Source organism: Hyperolius riggenbachi, chromosome 1 (genome assembly GCF_040937935.1).
Source record: "Hyperolius riggenbachi isolate aHypRig1 chromosome 1, aHypRig1.pri, whole genome shotgun sequence".
Lineage (NCBI taxonomy): Eukaryota > Metazoa > Chordata > Amphibia > Anura > Hyperoliidae > Hyperolius > Hyperolius riggenbachi.
Genome location: NC_090646.1, coordinates 678,378,798 through 678,397,080, shown reverse-complemented (window position 1 = coordinate 678,397,080; position 18,283 = coordinate 678,378,798). Strand labels below are relative to the sequence as shown.

The 18,283-nt window shown below is 46.6% G+C and overlaps 1 protein-coding gene across 1 annotated transcript in view; it reads right to left on the bottom strand.

Moving 5' to 3' along the window:
- LOC137544499 (complement factor H-like) overlaps positions 1–18,283 on the bottom strand; it is a 200,555-nt gene that overhangs the window by 23,321 nt on the left and 158,951 nt on the right. The window lies entirely within an intron of this gene.

Sequence of the window (18,283 nt, the reverse complement as noted above, 5' to 3'; positions counted from 1 at the left end):
GTCCTCACCCCTCCATAGCAACAGAATGCATCTCTTGCCTGAAGGCTAGTGATCCCTCTGCACAGCTGCAGTCTCTGAATTCTCCCGAGAGATCATGTGAAAATCCCAGACGGGCGACAATTATTGCGTGTTACGGGAAACCTAAGGACTGTCCAGAGGCATCCCACTAAGGGACTATCGATATACAAATAATATCTAAGGTATGATATCTATATATACATTTATTTTTGAGAGCAAAAACCAAAGGGGTACTGTTTAAGCTCTCTTTCTAATAAATGCATTTTTATTCACTGCAGGCTTGCTTAAAGGCCCACACCCACTATGCAATTATTCCAACGACAGGCAATTTTGTGAGTGACAAGCGATCGTTTTTGCAATTATGCGACATTGGTACAGATGCGTGATTACGCTAGCGACGTTTGGAGATGTGCGGTGAAAACGTCCGTCACAGCAGATCCGATCTTTAAATCCTTGGCGACTCAACTCAAAGTACCGTGAACGTTTGACTTCCCGTTTGCATCTGTCGTGTGTCATCATGTGTACCACCCGCAGGGAGATGGATCAGGGACGTTCATCATCAAGAGACATCACTGGAATCCATCTTCTTGGGTCGTCAGGTGAGTATTCAGCTCAATGTGTACCTGAGACAAAACGACCACAAGGATTTATACTTACCTGGGGCTGGGGCATCTTCCAGCCTCCTGTAGTCCGTTAGCTCACTTTCTATCCTCCTGACTCCCTCAGAGTTACTGTTGTCAGGCCTGTAAATTCATCAACTCGACTGAGTCACGGCCACTGCGCATTCACATTCTCAGCTGTGTGCACCATCTGATTGTGCTCCTATTGCAGGGAGCATATTGTCCATGGGCAGTTCACAAAGATGGTCATTGCACTTAGGCAAAACAATCCTGTTTATTGGTTCGTGATTGGAGTGTGTGTAGCTGGGACCGCACATGTGCCATTCCCCGCAACCCAGCTTGATTGTGGACTCCACCCTGGCACAATGGAGGGGACCACAACAGACTTCAGGGGGCTGGAAGCAGCCCTAGGTAAGCATAAATACTTATGGCCATTTTGTTTGTCAGCCAGGCTTAGTTTAACCACTTGCCGACCGCCCACAGCCGATGGGCGGCGGCAAAGTGGATGCCGAAAGGACCGCAATACGCCCATCGGAGGCGCGTCCTTTCGGCATGCAGGGGCAGCGATCGCGTCACTGGTGACGCGCGCTGCCCCTGGCAACAGGCTCCGCCCACCCGTGGCAACATCCCGCCGGCCATACGGAAGCGCCGGCGGGATGTTAACCCCCGATCTGCCGCATATAAAGAGTATTATACAGGCTGCCTCCTGCCCTGGTGGTCCCAGTGATTGAGGGACCACCAGGGCAGGCTGCAGCCCTCCTACTGTGCACCTAATCACACTGATCTGCCCTCCTTCCCTCTGATCGCCCACAGCACCCCTCAGACCCCCCCTGCCCACCCCCCAGACCCCTGTTTGCACCCAATCACCGGCCCTAATCAACCATCAATCACTCCCTGTCACTATCTGTCAACGCTATTTTTTTTAGGTTAGGTTCTAACTGCCCCCTGAGGACTCCTGATCACTCCCCACACCCTCAGATCCTCCCCAGACTCCCCCAGATCCCCCCTGTGTATTGTATACATCTATTCTCACCTGTCAATCACCCCCTGTCACTAACACCCATCAAATATCAGACCCTAACCTTCCCCTTGCGGGCACCTGATCACCCCCCCACACCCTCAGATCGCCCGCACACCCGTCCTCAGATCGCCTCCGAAGTGCATTGTTTACATCTGTTTTCCCCTCTAATTACCCATCAATCACTCCCTGTCACTATCTGTAAACGCTATTTTTTAGGTTAGGTCCTAAACTGCCCCCTGGGGGCTCCTGGTCACCCCCCGCCACACCCTCAGATCCTCCCCAGACCTCCCCAGACCCCCCCAGACCCCCCTTCCCCCCTGTGTACTGTATACATCTTCCCTGTAATCACGCACTGATCTCCTGTCAATCACCTATTAATCACCCCCTGTCACCACCTGTCACTAACACCCATCAGATAAGACCCTAACCTGCCCCTTGCAGGCACCTGATCACCCGCCCGCACCTTCAGATCGCCCGCAGACCGCCCGCAGATCGCCTCCGAAGTGCGTTGTTTACATCTGTTCTTCCCTCTAATCACCCACTGAACACCCATCAATCACCCATCAATCACCCCGTCACTACCTGTCACTGCTACCCATCAGATCAGGCCCTAATCTGCCCCTTGCGGGCACCCAATCACCCGCCCACCCCCTCAGAACACCCTCAGACCCCAGCCCTGATCACCTCGCCAGTGCATTTCTTGCATCTATTCTCCCCTCTATTCACACCCTGATCACCTATCAATCACCCCGTCACCCCCTGTCACCACTACCCATCAGATCAGACCCTAAACTGCCCCTTGCGGGCACCCAAACTACCGCCCACACCCTCAGATCACCCTCAGACCCCGCCTGAACACCTCTCCAGTGCATTATTTACATCTGTTCTCCCCTCTAATCACCCATCAATCACCCATCAATAACCCCCTGTCACTACTACCCATCATACCCATCAGATCAGACCCTCATATGTCCCCTTGCGGGCACCCAATCACCCGCCCACACCCCCGGATCGCCCTCGGACCCCCCCCCCCCCCCGATCACCTCCCCAGTGCATTGCTTGCATCTATTCCCCCCTCTAATCACACCTTGAGACACCCATCAATCACCTCCTGTCACCACCTGTCACCCCCTAGCATACCTACCCATCAGATCAGGCCCTAATTTGCCCCGTGTGGGCCCCTGATCACTCGGCCAAACCCTCAGATCCCCCTCAGACCCCCTTCCGATCACCTCCCCAGTGCATTGATTGCATCTATCCTCCCCTCTATTCACCCCCTGAGACACCCATCAATCACCTCCTGTCACCCCCTAGCACTCCTATCCATCAGATCAGGCCCTAATCTGCCCCCTGCGGGCTTCTGATCACCCGGCCAAACCCTCACCCGCCCCACCGCAGTGACAGAATTTTTTCTTCTGATCACTGCTGGTCTCTACGACTTAATTGTCGCTGAGACCAACCGTTATGCCACACAATACGCAACCGCCAATCCAAGAAGCTACCATGCCCAGCCTTTTCGGTGGAAACCACTCCAAGTTTCCGAACGTAACATTTTTTGGGGCCTTCTCCTTAACATGGGTCTAGTCAAAAATAATGTATTGCGGTCTTATTGGTCTACGCACCCAATACATCACATGCCCATGTTCTCTGCTGCCATGTCCAGTTCACGATTTGAGAACATCATGCACTTCCTGCACTTCAGTGCCAATACAACCTGTCATCTAAGAGGCCACCCTGCTTATGACCGGTTCCACAAAATTCGACCCCTCATAGACCACCTGTCATCAAAATTTGCAGATGCTTATACCCCTGAACAGGCATTTTGAGGCATTTGGTTTCCAGACTACTCCTCACGGTTTTGGGCCCCTAAAATGCCAGGGCAGTATAGGAACCCCACCAAGTGACCCCATATTAGAAAGAAGACACCCCAAGGTATTCCGTTAGGTGTATGATGAGTTCATAGAAGATTTTATTTTTTGTCACAAGTTAGTTTCACTTTGTGAAAAAAAAAACCAATAAAAATCAATTTCCGCTAACTTGTGACAAAAAATAAAATCTTCTATGAACTCACCATACTCCTAACAGAATACCTTGGGGTGTCTTCTTTCTAAAATGGGGTCACTTGTGGGGTTCCTATACTGCCCTGGCATTTTAGGGGCCCTAAACCGTGAGGAGTAGTCTAGAAACCAAATGCCTCAAAATGACCTGTGAATAGGACGTTGGGCCCCTTAGCGCACCTAGGCTGCAAAAAAGTGTCACACGTGGTATCGCCGTACTCAGGAGAAGTAGTATAATGTGTTTTGGAGTGGGAGAAATATCTCTGTAAATGACAATTTTTTGATTTTTTTTTTTACACACAATTGTCCATTTACAGAGAGATTTCTCCCACCCAGCATGGGTATGTGTAAAAATACACCCCAAAACACATTATACTACTTCTTCTGAGTATGGCGATACCACATGTGTGTCACTTTTTTGCAGCCTAGGTGCGCTAAGGGGCCCAACGTCCTATTCACAGGTCATTTTGAGACAAGTTAGTGGAAAATGACACTTTGTGAAAAAAAAAAAAAAAATCAATTTCCACTAGTGACAAAAAATAAAATCTTCTATGAACTCACCATACTCCTAATGGAATACCTTGGGGTGTCTTCTTTCTAAAATGGGGTCACTTGTCGGGTTCCAATACTGCCCTGGCATTTTAGGGGCCCTAAAGCATGAGGAGTAGTCTAGAAACCAAATGCTTCAAAATTACCTGTGAAATCCTAAAGGTACTCATAGGACGTTGGGCCCCTTAGCGCACCTAGGCTGCAAAAAAGTGTCACACATGTGGTATCGCCATACTCAGGAGAAGTAGTGTAATGTGTTTTGGGGTGTATTTTTATACATACCCATGCTGGGTGGGAGAAATATCTCTGTAAATGGACAATTGTGTGTAAAAAAAAATAAAAAAATTGTAATTTACAGAGATATTTCTCCCACCCAGCATGGGTATATGTAAAAATACACCACAAAAAACATTATACTACTTCTCCTGAGTACGGCGATACCACATGTGTGGCACTTTTTTTCACCCTAACTGCGCTAAGGGGCCCAACGCGGATCAGCTAAAAATAGCGCTAATAAATTTGGGCGCGGCTATATTTCTAATGTTAATTATCGTTTTTGTAAATTTACACTCAATTTTGCATATGTTTGGGCGCAAGTGCCTAAAATCGATATTTTACGTAAATCGATAAAGTAAACTCGGTAATATTCCTAATTTTGTTGTAGAATCGGTAATATCGGTAATTTAAAGTTTATGATAATATATCAAAACGAATATCATAACACTAAATAAAGAAAAACGATGTCAGTCATAACGATAACTTAAAAAGTATTTTGGTGTAATAACGGTAAATGAACATTTTTAATGATGGAATGTAAGCAAATTATGTCCAAATACATTTCATTTTGTAATTACGAAAATATAACATTCACTGTACAGATGTAATAATGATATTTGACATTTCTATTTACGATAATATATGAAGTATTTACGATAATTTAGGGTTAGACACCACCAGGGGGGATGGTTAGGTTTAGGCACCACCAGGGGAGTTTTAGGGTTAGGCACCACCAGGGGTGGTGGTTAGGGTTAGGCACCACCAGGGGTGGTGGTTAGGGTTAGGCACCACCAGGGGGGGGGGGGTGGTTAGGGTTAGGCACCACCAGGGGGGTGGTTAGGGTTAGGCACCACCAGGGGGGTGGTTAGGGTTAGGCACCACCAGGGGGGTGGTTAGGGTTAGGCACCACCAGGGGGGTGGTTAGGGTTAAGCACCACCAGGGGGGTGGTTAGGGTTAGGCACCACCAGGGGGTCTTAGGGTTAGGCACCACCAGAGGGGTGGTTAGGGTTAGACACCACCAGGGGGGTCTAGGGGTTAGGGATAGGTACAGGGAGGGTTCTGTGTCAGAGTAGGGTTAGGTACATTTAGGGTTAGGCACCACCAGGGGAGGGTTCTGTGTGAGAGTAGGGTTGGGTTAAGCTGTGTTGTTGAATTACATTACGATATTTAACGTTATTATATTTTCGTTTTTATCTCACATCTGTTTTATACCTGTAATATTAATAATCAGAAATATCAATTTTACAATACAAATATCGTTAAATTATCGATATTTCTAAATTACGGTATTTTTCTTTTCCCGATAAATCGCGCCTAAATTTGACCGCGACTTTTTTAAATGTATGCGCCCAACGTCCTATGAGTACCTTTAGGATTTTACAGGCCATTTTGAGACATTTGATTTCAAGACTACTCCTCACAGTTTAGGGCCCCTAAAATGCCAGGGCAGTATAGGAACCCCACAAATGACCCCATTTCAGAAAGAAGACACCCCAAGGTATTCTGTTAGGAGTATGGTGAGCTCATAGAAGATTTTATTTTTTGTCAAAAGTTAGCGGAAAATGACACTTTGTGGAAAAAAAAACAGTAAAATTCTATTTCCGCTAACTTGTGACAAAAAATAAAATCTTCTATGAACTCACCATACTCCTAACAGAATACCTTGGGGTGTCTTCTTTCTAAAATGGGGTGATTTGTGGGGTTCCTATACTGCCCTGGCATTTTAGGGGCCCTAAAGCGTGAGGAGTAGTCTAGAAACCAAATGCCTCAAAATGACCTGTGAAATCCTAAAGGTACTCATAGGACGTTGGGCCCCTTAGCGCACCTAGGCTACAAAAAAGTGTTACACATGTGGTATCGCCGTACTCAGGAGAAGTAGTATAACGTGTTTTGGGGTGTATTTTTACACATGCCCATGCTGGGTGGGAGAAATATCTCTGTAAATGGACAATTGTGTTTAAAAAAATCAAAAAATTGTCATTTACAGAGATATTTCTCCCACCCAGCATGGGTATGTGTAAAAATACACCACAAAACACATTATACTACTTCTCCTGAGTACGGCAATACCACATGTGTGGCACTTTTTTGCAGCCTAGGTGCGCTAAGGGGCCCAACGTCTTATGAGCACCTTTAGGCTTTACAGGGGTGCTTACAATTTAGCAACCCCCAAAATGCCAGGACAGTAAACACACCCCACAAATGACCCCATTTTGGAAAGTAGACACCCCAAGGTATTCAGAGAGGGGCATGGTGAGTCCGTGGCAGATTTCTTTTTTTTTTGTCACAAGTTAGCAGAAATGGAAACTTTTTTTTTGTTTTATTTTTGTTTTGTTTTTTGTTTTCATTTTTATTTTTGTTTTTATTTTGTTTTGTTTTATATTATTGTTTTCACTTTTCGCTAACGTGTGACAAAAAATTAAATCTTCTATGAACTCACCATGCCTCTCAGTGAATACTTTGGGATGTCTTCTTTCCAAAATGGGGTCGTTTGGGGGGTATTTATACTATCCTGGAATTTTAGCCCCTCATGAAACATGACAGGTGTTCAGAAAAGTCAGAGTTGCTTCAAAATGGGAAAATTCACTTTTGGCACCATAGTTTGTAAACGCTATAACTTTTACCCAAACCAATAAATATACACTGATTGGATTTTTTTTTTATCAAAGACATGTAGCAGAATACATTTGGACAAAAATGTATATAGAAATTTTCCTTTATTTGAAAAATATCAGCACAGAAAGTTAAAAAAATCATTTTTTTTGACAAAATTGATGTCTTTTTTGATGAATATAATAAAAACTAAAAATCACAGCAGCAATCAAATAGCACCAAAAGAATAATGTAAGAGTGAACAGAGGCGCCAGCAGGATAAAAGGTTCTAAAAGGCTTAAAATCCCTCAGGAGGTGGTGGTGGACTCGCCTTCCCGAAGCAGACAAGATACCGTCAGTTTTATGACAACAGGTTTATTAACAGGTTTATTATAAACCTTGATTATAAACCTTGATCTTTATTATAAACCTTGATCTTCAGACTCACCGGTACAGAGGTGCTATTCGTGACCTTGAGACTATACTGTGTACTCCTATCTGTTTATTGCCTGAAGAAGCGGGAACATACCCGTGAAACGCGTTGCACTGTTTATTAATAAACCTGTTGTCATAAAACTGACGGTATCTTGTCTGCTTCGGGAAGGCGAGTCCACCACCACCTCCTGAGGGATTTTAAGCCTTTTAGAACCTTTTATCCTGCTGGCGCCTCTGTTCACTCTAACATTATCAATATCCACCTCTGGTGGAGGGGTGTTGCCCCTTATGTCCTTATCTACAGAGAGCGACTTTTAATCCTGAGTGAGGACAGGTCTAATCTCCTCACCTGCCTATACAGTGGTTACCTAGGAGGTAACCCACGTTTGTGCGTATATACATTATATACTTTTCATTTCCAACCCTTTGTTTTGCATACTACACTATATTGGGCTCTCGGTATTTCTTTTGTCTTTAGCACCAAAAGAAAGCTGTATTAGTGACAAGAAAAGGAGCTAAAATTCCTTTAGGTGGTAGGTTGTATGACCGAGCAATAAACCGTGAAAGCTGCAGTGGTCTGAATGGGAAAAAAAGGCCCTGGTCTTTAAGGGGTAGAAAGACTGTGGTCCTCAAGTGGTTAAAAAGTGAAAGAGTGAGTTTGAGTGTGGGTTAAAACACAGGCAGGGGAAATAATTGAAATCAGAGCTTTCTCCTTCATTCACAAACTTCATGTCAGCCACAGCAGCCAGACATTAGACCTCTAAACTCCTCTGATGACTGGTGTAAAGATTGCAAAGATTAGACTTCTGAGCAACTGGTTAACTGTACCTGCCTGCAGACAGCCTGCTGAGAGCTAATCAGTAGAGGGGGAGAGATCACAGGCACGGGATGGAGGTGACAGAGGAGCTAATGTACAGTGAGTTGTGGAGGAGAGAATGCAAAACGGCAGCAGACACGCACAGCATGTAGAGATGAGCGTAATGACGTAATTACGATTTCGCGAAATTTCGCGTAATTAGTGTAATTACGATTATGGCCGTAAGTACATAATCGTAATGAAGAAGGATTTCGCGAAATTTCGCGTAAGCGTAATTTTCGCGTAATTTTCGCGTGATTTTCGCGTGATTTTCGCATTACAGCCTCAAATTTGGAGATTAAGGAGATCAGGAGGAATAAGAGGAAAAAATTTTTTTTCAAAAAGACCTTATAGTTTTTGAGAAAATCGATGTTAAAGTTTCAAAGTAAAAATGTAAACATTTAAAAACCCGCCAACTTTAACGGTTAATAGCAAAGCCTGCTTAAAGTTTAGGAACACCAAATTCCCAGGGTATATTAAGGGGATCAGTGGGAATAAGAGGAAAAACATTTTTTCAAAAAGACCCTATAGTTTTTGAGAAAATCGATTTTTAAGTTTCAAGGGCGAAAATGTCTTTTAAATGCGGAAAATGTCAGTTTTTTTTGCACAGGTAACAATAGTGTATTATTTTCATAGATTCCCCCAAGTGGGAAGAGTTTTACTTACTTCGTTCTGAGTGTGGGAAATAAAAAAAAAACGACGTGGGGTCCCCCCTCCCAGACCTCTTTAACCCCTTGTCCCCCATGCAGGCTGGGATAGCCAGAATGCGGAGCACCGGCCGCGTGGGGCTCCGCACCCTGACTATACCAGCCCGCATGGTCCATGGATTGGGGGGTCTCGGAAGGGGAGGGGCAGCCAAGCTTTCCCCTCCCCCTCCGAGCCCTTGTCCAATCCAAGGACAAGGGGCTCTTCTCCACCTCCGATGGGCGGTGGAGGTGGAGGTCGCGATTTCCTGGGGGGGGGGGGTTCATGGTGGAATCTGGGAGTCCCCTTTAAAAAGGGGTCCCCCAGATGCCCACCCCCCCCCCCAGGAGAAATGAGTATAGAGGTACTTGTACCCCTTACCCATTTCCTTTAAGAGTTGAAAGTAAATAAACACACAGACACTTTGAAAAAGTATTTTAATTGAACAAAAAACATAACCACGAAAAAAGTCCTTTAATATTCTTAATTAACCATTAATACTTACCTGTCCCTTTAAATAAATGATCCCTCGCAATATCCTCGGAAATGTTCTATCAGTTACAATGTAACAAAGTTATTACAATGTAACAACTTTGTTACATTGTAACTACGCCGCACCCGACGTCACTCGCCGCCGCCGCCGCACCCGCACGGACCCGACAGAGCTCTGAGCTATATAGCTCAGAGCTCCCTAAGCATCTTTGTATTTGGGCTCCAAGGAGCCCCATTGGTCCTTAGCAGACCAATGGGGTTCCTTCAAATCAGAAGGAACCCCATTGGTCTGCTAAGGACCAATGGGGCTCCTTGGAGCCCAAATACAAAGATGCTTTCGAGAGCTCTGAGCTATATAGCTCAGAGCTCTGTCGGGTGAAGGACGCTAAGTCCCCGCCGGCTCCGCTGCCCTCCCCGCCTCTCCCACATGTCACCTATATACATGCTGGCATCCATGGGTGCCAGCATGTATATGGGTGACAGGTGTAGGCGGAGTGGACGGCGGGAGCCGGCAGGGACTTAGCGTGTATGCGGCGGCCGGCGGGTGAGCGGCGAGTGACGTCGGGTGCGGTAGTGTTACAAAGTAACAAAGTTGTTACATTGTAACAACTTTGTTACATTGTAACTGATTAGTATATTTCCGAGGATATTGCGTGGGAACTGGCTTTTAAAGGGACAGGTAAGTATTAATGGTTAATTAAGAATATTAAAGGACTTTTTTCGTGGTTATGTTTTTTGTTCAATTAAAATACTTTTTCTAAGTGTCTGTGTGTTTATTTACTTTTAACTCTTAAAGGAAATGGGTAAGGGGTACAAGTACCTCTATACTCATTTCTCCTGGGAGGGGGGGTGGGCATCTGGGGGACCCCTTTTTAAAGGGGACTCCCAGATTCCACCATGAACCCCCCCCCCCCAGGAAATCGCGGCCTCCACCTCCACCGCCCATCGGAGGTGGAGAAGAGCCCCTTGTCCTTGGATTGGACAAGGGCTCAGAGGGGGAGGGGAAAGCTTGGCTGCCCCTCCCCTTCCGAGACCCCCCAATCCATGGACCATGCGGGCTGGTATAGTCAGGGTGCGGAGCCCCACGCGGCCGGTGCTCCGCATTCTGGCTATCCCAGCCTGCATGGGGGACAAGGGGTTAAAGAGGTCTGGGAGGGGGGACCCCACGTCGTTTTTTTTTATATTTCCCACACTCAGAACGAAGTAAGTAAAACTCTTCCCACTTGGGGGAATCTATGAAAATAATACACTATTGTTACCTGTGCAAAAAAAACTGACATTTTCCGCATTTAAAAGACATTTTTGCCCTTGAAACTTAAAAATCGATTTTCTCAAAAACTATAAGGTCTTTTTGAAAAAATGTTTTTCCTCTTATTCCCACTGATCCCCTTAATATACCCTGTGAATTTGGTGTTCCTAAACTTTAAGCAGGCTTTGCTATTAACCGTTAAAGTCGGCGGGTTTTTAAATGTATACATTTTTACTTTGAAACTTTAACAGCGATTTTCTCAAAAACTATAAGGTCTTTTTGAAAAAAAATTTTTTCCTCTTATTCCTCCTGATCTCCTTAATATATTCTCCAAATTTGAGGCTCTTAGCATTTAAGGGGGCTTTGCTATTAACCCTTAAAGTCGGCGGCTTTTTTATAGTATACGGAGCGTTACGGTTTAACGCGAAATTACGGTAGCGTTTAATGCGAAATTACGGCATGAACGAAACGCGAAATTACGCGTTGAAAATTACGCTTACGGTATTTTCAATTACGATTTTAATGGCAATTACGCTACCGCAATTTCGCATCGTAATCGCAAATTTCGCATGCGTAATTATAGTAATGCGAAATTACTAAAATTTCGGCTCAGCTCTAACAGCATGGACCCCTCTTCTTACTGCTCAGTTCCTTCAATCCCTGTCCTGGCTGCAGAAGCAGCTGACCAGAAGTTTGTGAAGAGGGCAGAGGGAGGGCTGAAGGGACACATTGTTACAGCTAGCTAAGCTGCAATGATGCTACAATGGCGCACTGTGCAGCTGCTGCTTCCTTTTACCGATATGCTTCTCTCTGCTCCCTCTCTTCTGGTTCCCATACTTCCTGTATTTAGAAGCCCGCTGCCAGGGGTGCTCTCCAGGACTCCCGAATGCGAATTTACCCGAATTATTCGGGTATATTTCAGCGTTCCCGAAGCCGAAGGCGGGCGAATGTACGCATTTGAATTCGGCCAGATGACGCGTTGGGTTCAGCTTCGGGATTCGGGAGTGACGCGGGCCAATCAGAATTCCTCCTGCCGAGTCCCTGGCAACGGTAGCAACCAATCAGAGGAGGGGAGCCTGGCCCTCCCCTCCTCTATATAAGGCGGCGGCCATTTTGCGGAGCTACGCACTTGTGTGACTGAGCTGGTACTGGGGCATGTATCAAAAAAGGGCGCCTGGAAAAAAGGGGCGCAGGGTATAGCCGAAATTGTAAGTTTTAATGCAAAACCATATTTTTCGTTTAAGAGGTTGTAAACGAAAATTTAGTGCTAAATAGGTTAAATAAACGGAAATGAAATGGCAAAATACCGTCTATAACAACAAACGAATTCTGAAAAAAACATCAAATAGCGTCTATAACAAAAACGATATTTACACTTGTATTAAGCATAGTAATACAATGGTAGGTTTTACAGATATTTTACTGTAATTTTACCAAACTGTAGGCTCACACAGATTTCTCCCTATCCCTAAACCCTAGACCCCCTCTTTGTTTAAATATATATAATTTAATAAATTGTATATATTACATATATTGTGCTGTAACTATACCTAACCTTACTCTCACACAGAGCCCTCCCTGTACCTATCCCTAACCCCTAGACCCCCCTGGTGGTGCCTAACCCTAAGACCCCCCTGGTGGTGCCTAACCCGAAGACCCCCCTGGTGGTGCCTAACCCTAAGACCCCCCTGGTGGTGCCTAACCCTAAGACCCCCCCGGTTGGTGCCTAACCCTAAGACCCCCCTGGTGGTGCCTAACCCTAAGACCCCCCTGGTGGTGCCTAACCCTAAGACCCCCCTGGTGGTGCCTAAAGCTAAGCACCCCCCTAGTGATGCCTAACCCTAACCACCCCCTGGTTGCGTATATTATACTGTAACTATACCTAACCCTCCCTGTACCTATCCCTAACCCCTAGACCTCCCTGGTAATGCCTAAACCTAACCATCCCCACCGCACAAACACTCTAAACACATATAAACAATAATATATGTAATCCTTAAAATACTTCTCTACAAATAACATGAATAAAATAATTTATCTTCTCTACAAATAACTTGAATAAAATAATTTATAAATTTGTAATAGAATAAATAGCCTTAAAATCACATATACATTAATATTATAAATAGAGAAAAGTATATATAAATATATATAATACAATAGATAGCCTTACAATCATGTACGCATTAGAAAACTTAAAATAACAGTAATATTAAAAGCGATATTTTAGTAACTATAATCAACGCATTATAAGAGTAAAAACAAAGTTAATACCAAAAGCGATGTATTTCTAATACAATAAGGTTGAAAACGGTATTTAAGCATTATACATATGAAAACAAATTTTTAAATGATCAAAGAAGTGTAAACGAAAATGTAGTTCTTATACTTTTGTAAGCGAAATTTTAAAACTAAAAAATAAGTTAAAACTGATATAAGCGAAATTTAAAAACGAAAAAATAAGTAAAACACAAACTCAAAATGAACTTGTAAACGATATTTGTTATAAACCTTATTTTGTGAACTAAAACTTTTGTTAACACGATCCCTGTAACCGCTATTTCCCTTGGCGCCCTTTTTTCCTGCCGGGCGCCGAATTGCCGATATTTTGCATTGCAGTCTATGGCGGCGCCCTTTTTGTCCACTATCCCTGTGCGCCCTTTTTTACTAGCCCGGGTACTGAGAGCATCTCCAGTGCTGTGCTGCGTGTCTGATCAAGTGTATTCTGTGCTAAACCTAGCGTTTTGCTTCCTAAACACCTCCTAAACACATTCATTGTACTGTTATATAGATAGATAGTAATTTGATTGTTTGTAGTCAGCTAGTGTGTACTGTATACTGTGCTAGGCTAGTGTTAGTCTGTGTGCAGGCTAGGCCTGCTAGCCTAGGGCAGCCTTAGCCTACTACTAGCTTAGGTAGGTTAGGGGTTCTAGTTAGTTGTGTACTTAGTAGTTTAGTTAAATTGTACTGCTGCTGTTTGCTGTAGTCTGTTAGTTTATAGCTTCAGTACTGTTAGTTAATACTAGTTGGTTACTGATTGACTGTGTACAGGCCAGCATCCCTTGTTGTCACCTGCTGTGACTGTCATTTGCCGGCGCACCCTATTGATTGCGTCTGACCGTGTGTGACCGACCGACTGTAATTGGTCACCCACTGTCTGGCCGTTAGTTATATTGTTTACTGTTTAGTACAGCAGGCGTTTAATAGTTACTACCTGCACGTACAACCGTACTACTACTAGGTAGGTGGTAGTCTTCCACTACTACCACCACCACCCACCCCTTCATTTAATTTTTTCCTTTTTTTACTGTGTGATTTATTACCTTTCTGTAGTAAATTGTGACATTCGCAGGCCAGCATCCCTTGTTGTCACCTGCTGTGACTGTCATTTGCCGGCGCACCCTATTGATTGCGTCTGACCGTGTGTGACCGACCGTCTGTACTTGGTCACCCACTGTCTGGCCGTTAGTTATATTGTTTACTGTTTAGTACAGCAGGCGTTTCATAGTTACTTCACGGGAGGGTAGGAGGCGCCCTTGGAGGTACTTTAGGTCTAGCTTTGAACTTAATGGATGTGTTTATGCGTATATATAGATTTTATTGTTTTATTGTTTTATTTCTATATGTTTATGCATGTGACCTATCATAAGACACCTTGGAGTATAGATTACCAACATGGTTTTATTTATTTAATATGACAGTAAATAAATTACTCCTATGGTTTTTAATAGACTACTATGACTACCCTATTACTGTTTGCAATATAATTTTTTAGATATAATTGTTAAGTATGAATAAGAGGTGTTTCTATGTCTCAGTGCCCTGCTATTTCTTTTCTGTCCTAAAGGCACGAAACACGACCTGATGAAGCGGTTGTAACCGCGAAACGCGTTGTCATTTAAAGTGCTACAATAAATTCTTGTTTTATATTCAACTACACGAGAGTGACTACTTACTAAGGTAGGATCTTCCATATATTCAAATCAATAATTAAGCAAAATCAGCACCACCAAATTTGTAGTGTATAGTTACTTCCATCCATGCCGATGAATTGGCTAATGATATACGCATAAACACATCCATTAAGTTCAAAGCTAGACCTAAAGTACCTCCAAGGGCGCCTCCTACCCTCCCGTGTTGTCTACTTCCCCTGGGACCAGGGGTCACCACCTTGGCAGGTGGTATCTTTTTGAAGGAGCTGCGACCAACAACACTTCCTCACAAGGCCGAGTGGGGACGGTACTTCCCCACATGCGTGATACATTGGTTGCTTCAGGTGCAACCTAGCTTTGTGAGTATATACGATCTTTTACTTACTAACTAAGAAAACCTGCTCGTGAGATACTACACCAGATTGGGCTCCCGGTGTCTTCCCGTCCCCTCCTTTTTTCTATTCCCTTCAGCACACAAGTTTCATAGTTACTTACTACCTGCGCGTACAACCGTACTACTACTAGGTAGGTGGTAGTCTTCCACTACTAGTCTACCACCACCACCCACCCTTTCATTTAATTTTTTCCATTTTTTACTGTGTGATTTATTACCTTTCTGTAGTAAATTGTGACATTCGCAGGCCAGCATCCCTTGTTGTCACCTGCTGTGACTGTCATTTGCCGGCGCACCCTATTGATTGCGTCTGACTGTGTGTGACCGACCGTAATTGTCACCCACTGTCACACGAGATAGTACTGTAGAGACTCACTGTTAGTAGTACTACTACTACCACTACTACTACTACTGCTACTATTACTTATAAACACTTACCACCAGTCAGTCACCACCACCACCACCAGACTTAATTAAAGTTTACACCCTTTCCCGCCGTTTTCTACACATTTTTTTTTTTACTGTATTCGTATATAAGTGCAAAATGACTGGCAGAGGTAGAGGGCGAGGCACCACCAGGAGAGGCAGCGCCATTGCAGCAGCCACTGCCAGCAGCAGCAGGTCTGTGACTGGTCCGCCACCAGCCACTGACCGCAGAGTTGTGGAGGAGGGAGCAGAGGCACAACAGCAGCACGTTGCGCCCATCTTTGAGACGGGTCGTCGCTCCCGGCCCATTCTGGAGAGTCAAGCGTAGGCTGTGGTGGAAATGATGGCGGTGCAGGAAGCCACCGTTTCCAGCCAGGCCTCCAGCACCAGCGAGACCAGTGCCACCACCACCAGCACTCCGATCCGCAGCAGGCCTCCACCACCGCTTGAGGTCATGGTCACGGTGACCCCACCGACCAGCCTGCCCTCACTGAGCTCGTCCTTCACCCCAGTGACTGCAGCCGTGTACAGGGATGTTCTGGAGAAGTTTGAGCTGGAGATAATGGGGACATCATCATGCAAGGAGGAGGAGTTGGAGGTGGAGCAGTTTATTGTTGGCGCTGATGAGGAGGGGCGTGATGCAGGGGATTTTGGGCCTCCGGATGTGGTTGAGGCGGGCTCAGAGGACATGTTTGGGGATGATGATGACGTGCTGGATCCTTCCTATGTGCCACCACCAGTACCACCAGCACACTTGCTTGAAGGCAGCTCGTCATCGGAGGAGGAGGTGTCTCTGGCGCAGAGGCATGGCAGCAGCAAGGCGGCAAGCACAGGTCGTGGAAGGCAGGAGCCACAGCCTGCTGCTTCAGCCGCTACCACCACCCGCAGCAAACCTCCAACCAAACCAAAAAAAGCACAAGCCTCCAAGGGCACCAAAAAACCGCAGCCCTCAAGCTCAAAGGGCAGGTTGAAGTCCCCAGTCTGGCGGTCCTTCACTAAGTGCACAGAGGACCCGACCCGTGCAATTTGCAACAGTTGCAAGGTCAGTCTCAGCAGAGGTCGCGATCCCCTCAAGCTGAGTACCTCGTGCCTGTCGACCCACTTAAAGACCAGGCATTTTGAGGATTTTTGTGAGTATGAGAAGCTGATGCAAAGTGGCGCAGGCAGTGGTCAGAACCAGAGAGCCACTGAACAGATTTCAGCAGCAGCAGCATCCCACCCAGCAGCAGCAGCAGGAGCACAGCAACAGCAACTCACTCCCCCTACCCCTCCCCGTCCCCCTTCCCCCCCCCACCTGGGCAGCCAGTCCTCAGTTGCCTCATCAGCTCCCTCCACAGTGGCCTCCTCATCCTCCCGTGCAGGCAAACGCCGCCAGACCCTGCTCAGCGAGTCCTTTCCCGGTGTGACCAAGGTGTTGCCTCCTGCTCACAGACGCATCTGGGTGCTGAACGGGTTGCTTGCCCGGGCCATGTGCTCCCAGCTCCTGCCATATTCCTTCGTGCAGGAGGGGAGTGACATGAGAGCGCTGCTGCATTTTGGGATCCCGGAGTGGCAAGTCCCTAGTCGCCACTACTTCTCCCACACGGCGATCCCAGCACTGCACCGGTTTGCCATGGCGAACGTGGGCCGCGCACTCGATCACGCTGTGAGTGCACGGATCCACATAACCATGGATTCATGGAGCAGCCGTTTTGGGACAGAACGCTATCTGTCCTTTACAGCACACTGGGTCAGCCTGGTGGAAAGCCCGAGTGAGGAAGCAGCAGGTCCACCCTCGGGCGCAGCAGCAGCGGCACCAGTCGCCCACTATGTGGTGCCACCACGTGGGGTCAGGGGAGAAGCAGCAGCTCCTGCCGCCAAGTGACAACGCAACAGCAGCGTGAAGGCCCGCCACTGCCAAGCGCTGCTGGAGATTGTCAGCCTGGGGAGGAACAGTCTGACAGCAGCCAACGTGCTCCGCTACCTGAGGGAGCAGGAGAAGACGTGGCTGACCCCCAGAGGCCTCCGAGTCGGATTGGTGGTGTCCGACAATGCGGCCAACCTGATGGCTGCCATCAGCAGGGGACACTTATCCCACATCCCCTGCTTGGCCTACGTCCTGAACCTGGTGGTGCAGAAGTTCCTGCACACCTACCAGGGGATGGAGGAGCTGTTGGAAGCGGGGCGGAAAATTGTGCGCCCTTTCCGCCGCTCAGCTGCTGCTGCATCAAAGCTGGCAGAGATCCAGCAACGCGAGGGCCTGCCACCACACCGCCTTGTCATCGATGTGCCGACTCGCTGGAACTCCACCCTGGCGATGTTGGAGCGACTGGTTGAGCAGAGGAGGGCTGTCAACCGGTACATCGTGGAGGGCACTCTGGAAGGTACCACCAAACTCCAGTTCCTCACCAACGCACAGTGGGGGCAGATGCAGCAGATCTGCTTGGTGTTGGCTCCCTTCCTGCAGAGAACCAACCTGGTGAGCCAGCAGCGGGCATCCCTCTGCCAATGGGTGCCCTTTGTCTGCTGGACAGGGCACTTGGCGATTTGGTGGATTTGGGGAAGGAGGCCCGGAACCAGCTGGAACAGCAGCCGTCTGCGCAGTCCACTGCTGTACAGGAATTTGAATCCCTGGAGGAGGGTGAGGAGGAGTTGGAGGTGCTGGACGTCGCTGCTGAGGGGGAACAGCGGAGCGCAGCAGC